The sequence below is a fragment of the Propithecus coquereli genome, unplaced genomic scaffold (genome assembly GCF_000956105.1).
Source record: "Propithecus coquereli isolate 6110/MARCELLA unplaced genomic scaffold, Pcoq_1.0 Scaffold2, whole genome shotgun sequence".
In the NCBI taxonomy this organism is placed as follows: domain Eukaryota; kingdom Metazoa; phylum Chordata; class Mammalia; order Primates; family Indriidae; genus Propithecus; species Propithecus coquereli.
The window spans coordinates 10,319,982-10,329,642 of NW_012144966.1; the positions used below are offsets into that span (position 1 = coordinate 10,319,982).

The following is a 9,661-nucleotide window of genomic DNA, read 5'->3' on the forward strand; positions in this document are numbered from 1 at the left end:
AAACACTGAGGAAGGAAATAGCAGAGGACATAAACAGGTGGAAAACCATACCATGGTCATGGGGCAGGAGAATCAACATTGTTAAAATGTTTATACTACCCAAAGTGATCTACAGATCCCTATTAAAATACCAACATCATTTTTCACAGATATAGAAAAAATAATTCTATGCTTCATGTGGAACCAGAGGAGACCCAGCATAGCAAAAGGAATCTTAAGCAAAAAGAACAAATTGGGAGGCATTAAATTACCAGACTTCAAGGTATACTACAAGACTATAGTAACTAAAAGCGTATGGTACTGGCACAAGAACAGAGACATAGACCAATGATCTAGTGCTATAGCAGGACTGTAAGTACACTGCTGTTTCTTCCAGTAAAGACAGCCTCTTGTAGTATCTGTAATCAGAACTTAGACAAATGCAGAGGTTTGATCAATTAGCTAGTTGTGACTGTATGCTAAGGACTTTATTATTTTACTACAGTTAGAAAATTGTACTGTAAGTTCAAATTTTCAGTAGTACTTAGTTAATTACTATGGCCAACTAGTCACAGTGAGGAAATAAATAGGTCTATGTAAATAATCAGTGTGACTGCGTATTTAAAGTTTTTCATGACATGGTCAAACTCTGGAATTCCTCCAGGAATGTGCATGGCCTTTAATTTACCATTTTAGTAAGGAAGCAGAATAATATTTGTACTTAATTCTTACTGACAAAAGCTCTTATATCACATACTGGGGAACCAAGCTGGAGATCCTGTCTATTTCCAAGGTTATCATTTGAGCCTATGGACTCAGAATTGGCGAAATGAACATACAGTCTGTTCTGGACCACTGAGTCTGCTATTAGAAATTAATTTTTTTAATCAGCTGTCCTGTTAAGTTTTATTGCCTTCTTGGAGTTAGTGTCTTTTGAATCTTTGCACTTTGATATTTTCAGTATTTGAAATTGCTTCCACCAGATATCCACATGACTTTTTTACTAACTTCATTCAAGAATCTGGTAAAGTGAAAGAAGAATTAAGGAGAACTTCTCTAACCACCCTGTCTGAAACTATACATCTTTCCCTTTTATTGTTTGCCCCTTGCCAACTATATTTTTCTTTTTAGTGCTTTTAATTACTTGACAAATTGCACAATATTTGTGTGTTTATGATCTGTCTTTTTTACAAGGTTTAGGGTAACAGACACTTGTTCTGTTTCATTCACACATCATTTATCAACCTGAACGTGTGTTTATTTCCGTACTTGGTTTTGGTTGCACAGTATCATGAAAATTTTATTGATACAAATAAATAGTTAAAATCATAATTACCTTTTTAATAGTGCAGATCTAACAATTTCAGGATACTCTTCAATTAAACTGATCACAAAATGTGAGAAAAGAATAGTAGGAAATTTTGTTCCAGAACTGAATCACAGGCATGTATAAGGACAGCCTGCAGTTTTTATTATGAAAATATTAATAAAATTTCAGCAACCAAAGTATAATAATCCTCCTAACTATGCATATACCTTTCACATTTTATTACAAAACTATTAGGCCACAATAAGAACATGCATCAAGCAGGCACACCAGTGTCTTGCCTGGCATTTAATTAAGCAAAACACACCTGTGCTACAATAGTATATTCACTTATATAATTCTTTGTGTGCAGACATTTAAAGGCCTGAATTATTAAAAATCTACTGTTTAAATAAGACTTGCTTAACCAATGATACATGTCCAAGATGTTCAAAAATAAGCATAGCAAAGTCAAAATGTATTAAGTAAAAATTAGCAAAACCCACACTACAAAGCAGTGCACTGCTTATTTCTATTATATTAAAATGCGAAATGTATTGGATTGTTAAAATTTTAAAAATATGTTAAAATTTTAAACATAATTTAGAACATGTTTAAAAATAGAATATTGAATAAAATTGATTTGAATTAGACTCTAAAAAGTTAAGTATGTGTTTTATAATCTCTAGGGCAACCATTAAAACATTATTTTAAGAGATATAGTTAAAGTCACAATACATAATTTAAATGGAATACTAAAAAATGTTCAACTAATCCAAAAAAGGCAGGAAAGGTGAAATAGGAACAAAATCAAAGGGAACAAAAAGAAATTGTAAAATTTCAGACATTAATAAAAACATATCAGTAGTTTCATTGACTATAAATATCTAAATACACCAATAAAAAGAGAGATTTTCAGGTGAAATTTTATAAAATGACCCAAATATAGGCTGTTATAAGAAATTCACTTCAAATATAATGATATTAAAAGTAAAGGGATGGAGGAGAAGTACTTCATGAATGTGAAGTAAGGCCCTCTGAAAATCTGCTTCCATATAAAGCCAACAAAGAGATTCGAAACAATTGTCAAAATCAACTTTTTTCAGAAATCCAGAAATTAACTAAAATCTTACAATAGTCCAAGCAATGTTTATTGAAGAAAAACAGCTGAATTTTTTCTTTGAGGAACAATTTTGTAATAAATTTTTTGTAAACAAAGGTACATTTAGCTACAATTTCCCATTTTCCCTATGTATGGTGACTTTCGGGACACCCTGTAGCATGAGCAGGGCTTACCATGCCCAGTAGAGGTGTGAGAAGGTTGAAATCTCTCGCCTCTTGCCAACCTTCGGTCTCTATGCAAGCATAAGTGAGGACTAAGACGTAACTCTAAATTCCTGTTAGATCATGGAGATGTACCCCAATACACACATACGTATACACACACTCACATATCTCCTTAGCAAAACTGAAAGACTCAGTAGTTCAGGCATTTAAGGAAATATCTGTCTAATCACTAGATAATGTCTTAGTTCATTTTGTGCTGCTATAACCTATAACAGAATAAATTAAAAGGGGTAATTTATAAAGAGAGAGATTTATTTCTTAAAGTTCTAAAGGCTGGGGAGTCCAAGGTCAAGGGGCCCACATCTGGCAAGGGCCTTCTTGATGCAGCATCCCGTGGTGGAAGGCAGAAGGGCAAAAGAATACACACAGGAGAGCTCAAGGAAGGAGGCCTAACTCATCCGTTATCATGAACCCACTCCCACAACAATGGCATTAATCCACTCACAAGGGCTGAGCCCTTATGACTTAATCATCTCTTAAAGATTCCACCTTTCAACACTATTAAATTGGGAATTAAGTTTCCAACACTTGAACTTTAGGTGACACATTCAAACCATAGCATCCCACCCCTGGCCTCCAAAATTCATGTCCTTTGCACAATGGAAAATACATTTTTTTCCCAATAGTTCCCAAAATCTTAACCTGTTCCAGCATCAGCTCAAAATTTCTAATTCCAAAGTCTCATCTAAATCAGATATGGGTGAGACTCAAGGCACAATTCATCCTGAGTTAAATTTTTGTGCATTTGTGAGCCTGCAAAATAAATCAAGTTATCTACTTCCAAAGTGCAATGTTGGGACAAGCATAGGATAGATATTCCTGTTCAGAAAGGGAGAAATAGGCAAGAAAAAAGGAATAATAGGACCTGAGCAAGTCCAAAACCTAAAAGAGAAAATTATATTAAGTCTTAAAGATGAAGAGTAATGTCGTTTTACTTCATATTCCACAACCTTGGCACACTGGGACAGGGGTTGGGTCTCCAAGACCTCAGGCAGCCCCACCCCTGTGACTTTGCTGGGCTTAGTCTATCTAGCAGCTCTTATGGGTTGGAGTCTCTTGCCTGTAGCTTTCCCAGGCTGCAGTTGCACACTGGTAGCTCTATAGTTCTTGAGTTTCTGAGGTGGCCTTGCTCTGATGGCTCCACCAGGCATTGCCCTAGTGGAGGCTCTCTGCAGTGCCTCCACTCCTACAACAAGTTTCTGCCTAGGCCTGCAGGCAGTTTAATACATCTTTTGTAATACTGGTGGAGGCCACCATTACTCCCCAGCTCATCTTGTGCAGTCAGCATGTCTTCCAAGTCAGCACTCCATGGAGCACCTCAAGATTTACCCATTGCACCCTCTGAAGCTGTGGCACAAGCTGCAGCTGGGCCTGCTTAAGCCACAGCTGGGGCAGCTTAGGGGTGCTGTGCTAGAATTCGAGAAGCAAAGTCCCAAGGCAGTGCAGGGCAGTGAATGCTGAGGTCCTGTGGACAGCTCTCTGGAAACCTTGCCATTGAAGTCCTTTTCTGGGCCTGTTATTGGAGGGACATCCTTGAAGATCTCTGAAATGCCTTTGGGGTATTTCTCTTGTTGACTTGATGAATATCCACCTGGCTCCATTCTATCTGTGGTAATCTCTTTAGCAAATGGTCACTTTGCCACACCTTCAGTGTTCTCTCCTGAGCATGCATTTTTATTCTTTACATGGCCAAGCTGATTTTCTAAATCTTTCCATTCTGCTTCCCTTTTAATTGTAAATTCCATTCTATCTTTAAATCATTCCTCTCTTCTTGCATCTTACTACATGCAGTTCAAAGTAGCCACGCAGCTTCTTGCCATATTTTGCTTAGAAATTTTTTCTGGGAGATAATCGTAGCACATTGATCTTAAATTCTGTGTTCCATAAAGCCCTTGAACATGGATACAGTTCAGCCAAGTTCTTTGCCAATTTATAACAAGGATGGCCTTTACTCCAGTTCCCAAAAAGATGTTCATTCTCCATTTTCATCTGAGACCTCATGAGTATGGCCTTTACTGCCCATACTTTTACTAATATTTTGATTAAAATCACTTAAGTAATCTCTAAAAAGATTCAGACTTTTCCTATAATTCTCCTCTTCTTCTAAGCCCTCACTAGAATTGCCTTTAATGTTTCATTCATGGAAATACAAGCTTTTCTAACCTGCTTCTCCACATTCTTCCGGCCTCTAGCCATTACCCATTTCCAAAGCTGTTTCTACATTTCAGTTATTTGTTCTAGGAACAGACCCACTTCTTGGTACCAATTTTTGTCTTAGTCTATTTTGTGCTGCTATAATGCATATCTGAGACTGGGTAGTTTATAAAGAATAGAGATTTATTCCTTATAGTTCTGAAGGCTGGTAAGTCTAAGGCTGAGGGGCCTGCATCTGGGGAGGGGCTTGTTAATGCATCATCCCATGGTGGAAGGTGGAAGGGCAAAAGAGCGTGCACAAGAGAGAGCAAGGAGGGGGTCAAATTCATCCTTTTTTCATGAGCTCATTCCTGGGGTAAGTACCCCACTCCTACAATAATGGCATTAATAAATCCATCATTTAATCTTTTAAAGGTCCCATCTCTTAACACTGTTGTCATGGGAATTAAATTTCCACCACATGAATTTTGGGGTCACATTTAAATCATAGCAGGAACTTCAGTGACCACACATGATAAAGAATACAGGCTTTACAGAATTTGTCTAGAAAAGACTCCAATAACCAAAGAAAAACAAACAGCAGCAACAGAACGTAGGGGAGATCTGATTTGCAGAGTTGCCACATTACATCATTAAATATGTTCAATTTTCAATGGGAAATTATGAAACGTGCAAAAAATTAGTAAAGTTAGTCCATATACACACACAAAAACAATAGAAACTATTCTTAAGGAAGCTCAGACATTTGACTGACTGGACAAAGACTTTAAATCAGTCATTTAAAATATATACAAAAACTTAAGAAAACTAAGTGTAAAGAATTAAATTATAAGAATGATATCTCACTAAATAGAGAATAGTATTAGATAGTTACAAATTTTTATGTATATATATGTATAGACACATATCTATATACATATAGATATTTACATATATACACATATATCTACATATAGATATATAGATATGTGTATATTTTTGTATAAAGTAGAAATCACAAGGGCTGAGCCCTTATGACTTAATCATCTCTTAAAGATTCCACCTTTCAACACTATTAAATTGGGAATTAAGTTTCCAACACTTGAACTTTAGGTGACACATTCAAACCATAGCATCCCACCCCTGGCCTCCAAAATTCATGTCCTTTGCACAATGGAAAATACATTTTTTCCCAATAGTTCCCATAACGGAAGGAAATTTGTGTGATTAAACAAATTACAAATATGTTTATTAAATAGTATAATTCTAAATAAACAATAGATCAGAGAAGAAATCACAAGGTAAATACTTTGTGATGAGTGAAAGCATAACATTTCAAAACTTAGGAGATGCAGCTAAAGCAATACTTAGATGGAAATTCATACCTGTTAATGACTCTGTTATTAAAGAATAAAGATTTCAAATCAATAACCTAACTTTCCTCCTAAACCAACTAGAAAATGAAGAGCAAACTAAATCCAAAGCAAATAAAAGAAAGGAAATAATAAAGATTAGAGTGGAAGTAAACAAAACAGAGACTAGAAAAACAAGAGAGAAAAATCAACAAAACCAAAAGTCTGTTAATTCGGAAAGATCAGCAATATTGAAAAAAACTTTAGTTAGACTAACTATGGGGAAAAAAAAGAAAACATTCACATTACTAACACTAGGAATAAAACAGTGTATATCACTATTGACCTTACGGAAATAAAATATAAAGGAATATGATGAACAGTTGTATGCTGAAAAATTAGATAACGTAGATAAAACAGTACCAAGTGCTAGTGATGATGCAAAGTTATCAGAACTCTCATATATTGCTGGTGGGAATGCGAAATGATATAGCTACTCTGGAAAATTATTTAGCAGTATTTATAAAATTAAACATATATTTGTCATATGACTCAGCAATCTCATCCTAGATAAATGAAAACTTAAGTTCACACAAAAATCTTTACAGCTGTGCTTATAACAGCTCTGCTTATACTTGCCAGACACTGGAAATAACCCAAGTATACTTCAATGTGTGAATTAATAACAAACTCTGGTACCTTTTCCTGTAATGGAATACTACTAATGAACTGATGATACATACAATTTGGGTAAATCTTAAAAGTTTTATAATGAAGGAAAGAAGGCATTGTCACTTTATTGCCACATTCTCGAAAGGGAGAGCTATAAGAATGGAGCATAGAACAGTGGCTGCCAGGAATTATGAGTAGAAGGAGGGGTAACTATAAAGGTATACATATGCGAGTTTTAGGGGGTGATGGAACTATTCTACATTCTAATTATATAAGGTGATAGTTACATGAATCTATACATGCATATTAAAATTTATGGAAATGTATACCAAAGAATGTATACCAAGTCAAATTTATTGTATAATAATTTTAAAATAATACAATATTATAGAATTATATTGGAGGGAGGAGGCATAAATCAGTCTATCAAGAACATGGAAATGAAGACAAAAAGCTGTTTACTAAGCTGTAATATATCAGAGAAAATGAAAGTACAGAAATGATTTAATGAATGGTGTCGTTGTGAATAGAGAAACTAGATGATTGCAGCCCTAGATTGGCTTCATGGGCTTGAATTATGAAGTTTTTCTTTCCACATGAAATTTAATGCATAACTTTCAAATAGCTACTTTGGTTATTACATTATTGATACAACCAAAATCAGATCCAGTTGTTTTCAAGAAAAAGTCTACAAAATCTGGATTATCTAAGTCTGTGGTCTCCAACACCGAGCCATGGCCTGGTACCTGTCTGTGGCCTGTTAGGAAATGGGCGGTCCATCTGCGCCTGAGCTCTGCACAATGCTTCCCCCACAACACCCCACCCGCTGACCCCCGGTCCATGGAAAAATTGTCTTCCATGAAACCGGTCCCTGGTGCCAAAAAGTTTGGGAACCACTGATCTAAGTGTGTATTTTGTAGGTATAATTAAGTCAGGGACTTCTGTATTTTATATTTTTTACAATCCTGTGGGCATAGATATCTTTCTTGAATCCATTAAAATTCAAATGTTGGAAACCTCTTTGGGTGCAATGGAAAGATCTGGTTTTAATTATAAAGAACTTAGCAGATACCCCTGTAAATGTTTTCACTTAGTAGACTAAAACCACATTTTGTAATATATACTTTTGGATATCATAGTCAGCAAGGAGAATACTAAATTAATGACAGATGCACTGTTTGGAGAAGTACCAGACGTACAATAACTTTTAATACTATCTTTTTATTATAAATACAGTTTCAAATGCTCATAGCAACTTGTAATATAAATCTAGAATATTATTCTCTATGAGAATATGAGAGTTGTATTTAGATAGAATACATCATTTAACCCATGGTTATATGGCACTTGAAGTAGTGTGATAAATTCTCACTTTAACCTTGACTCTTTGAGGTATATCTGAGTCTGTTTAATGACAGACACATTATCCAAAATATTACATACTTGTATGAAAAACATAGGGTTAAGATAATCCTTTTTCATTTGTTTATTGTTTCCCTATATTACCCAGAGATTATTATAGGGCATATACAGTTTAAAACAAGAAATTACATCTTGGCTTTAAATCCATAATCTTCAGATTTCTTTTTTAGATTCTCATCAAAAACTTGATCTATAACCCTGAACGAAGGCATTTGATGTTTCACCATTTTCATTGTTCTGAACTGTTTATATCCCAGCAGGAATAATGACATGAATAGTTTGACTGTTGAGATGTGAAATCAGAGTGAACACTTGTCAAGATTTTTTCATCAAAATTAAATGTTGCTAATTTAAAATGGGTCAGAGTAATATTTTTCTGTATTTAAATGATTTAAATTTAGATCATTTGATATACATTTTTACAATTGGCTCATTAAACCCCATCATCAAATAATATTTATTAAGCTTCAGCATGCTCATAGATCTAGAATTACTGCTATACAATAGCAGTTAAGGAAAGAGCACACACTTCTTTAAAAAGAAAATACAAAGCTCTTCAACCAAACAAATACTCTTATGTGTCTAATGAACACAAATACAGCATTTTCTCATTGCACCCATCCATTTGCCTCACCTCTCTCTGCCATTTCTAATTCTAAAAATCTATATGAAATTTTAAAGTTACTTTTGAATCATTAGTAAACACATTAAGAAATATATTGCACATTAAATTTTTATAATATACTTTAGATAAACTGCTTTCCAATTTATTTCAATGTGAGGAAGACGTGGAAATTAAAATTAGAACTTGTATTATTTAGATAATGGAAATGTAGGGTAAGTTTGGGAAAGGAACTGGCCATTATAAGATAAAAAACAAGGCAAAATAAGAATGTAAAATAGCTAGAGAGATTATACAGTTATATGTCAACTCCTACTCAGAATAACATATACTATTATATTTGAGGCTCATTTGACTCAGTTCTTAGTTAAGAGTTTGTTTAACAAAATTGTATATTATTGTAGTAAATGCTTTTGTTGCTGTTGTTGTTAAGTCTATTTTCTCCCCAGGCTGTGTAATACTTCTTTTGTTACTCATTGGTGGGGTCACCAGATGGTACACAAAAGAAGGAAATTTTAAGCTCACTTTTGCTCGTTTTTGGCTGTGAAATGTGGTAGTGATGACTGAAACTAATATCTAAATGTAGCTATCCTATATCTTTTACCTAGCCATATTTATTCTGTCCTCTATTAAGTGGAAAAAAGTTATATATGTATTTTCTAATGAATTCAGGTGACTAAAAGTTAATTGTCTACATATTTCTTCTTTAGTCTCTTACTTAGAGAAAACTAGGGGATATTTCTCATTGATTTTTTAAATAATGTATCCATAATAAAATAAATTTATAATGAGCTGTTACTCTTCACTTATGAAGACAAAGTTAACTTT

The 9,661-nt window shown here is 34.3% G+C and overlaps 1 protein-coding gene across 1 annotated transcript in view; it reads left to right on the forward strand.

Moving 5' to 3' along the window:
- The window catches only part of TRIQK (triple QxxK/R motif containing), a 49,545-nt gene that overhangs the window by 34,485 nt on the left and 5,399 nt on the right, over positions 1-9,661 (forward strand). The gene's annotated exons all lie outside the window — the stretch shown is intronic.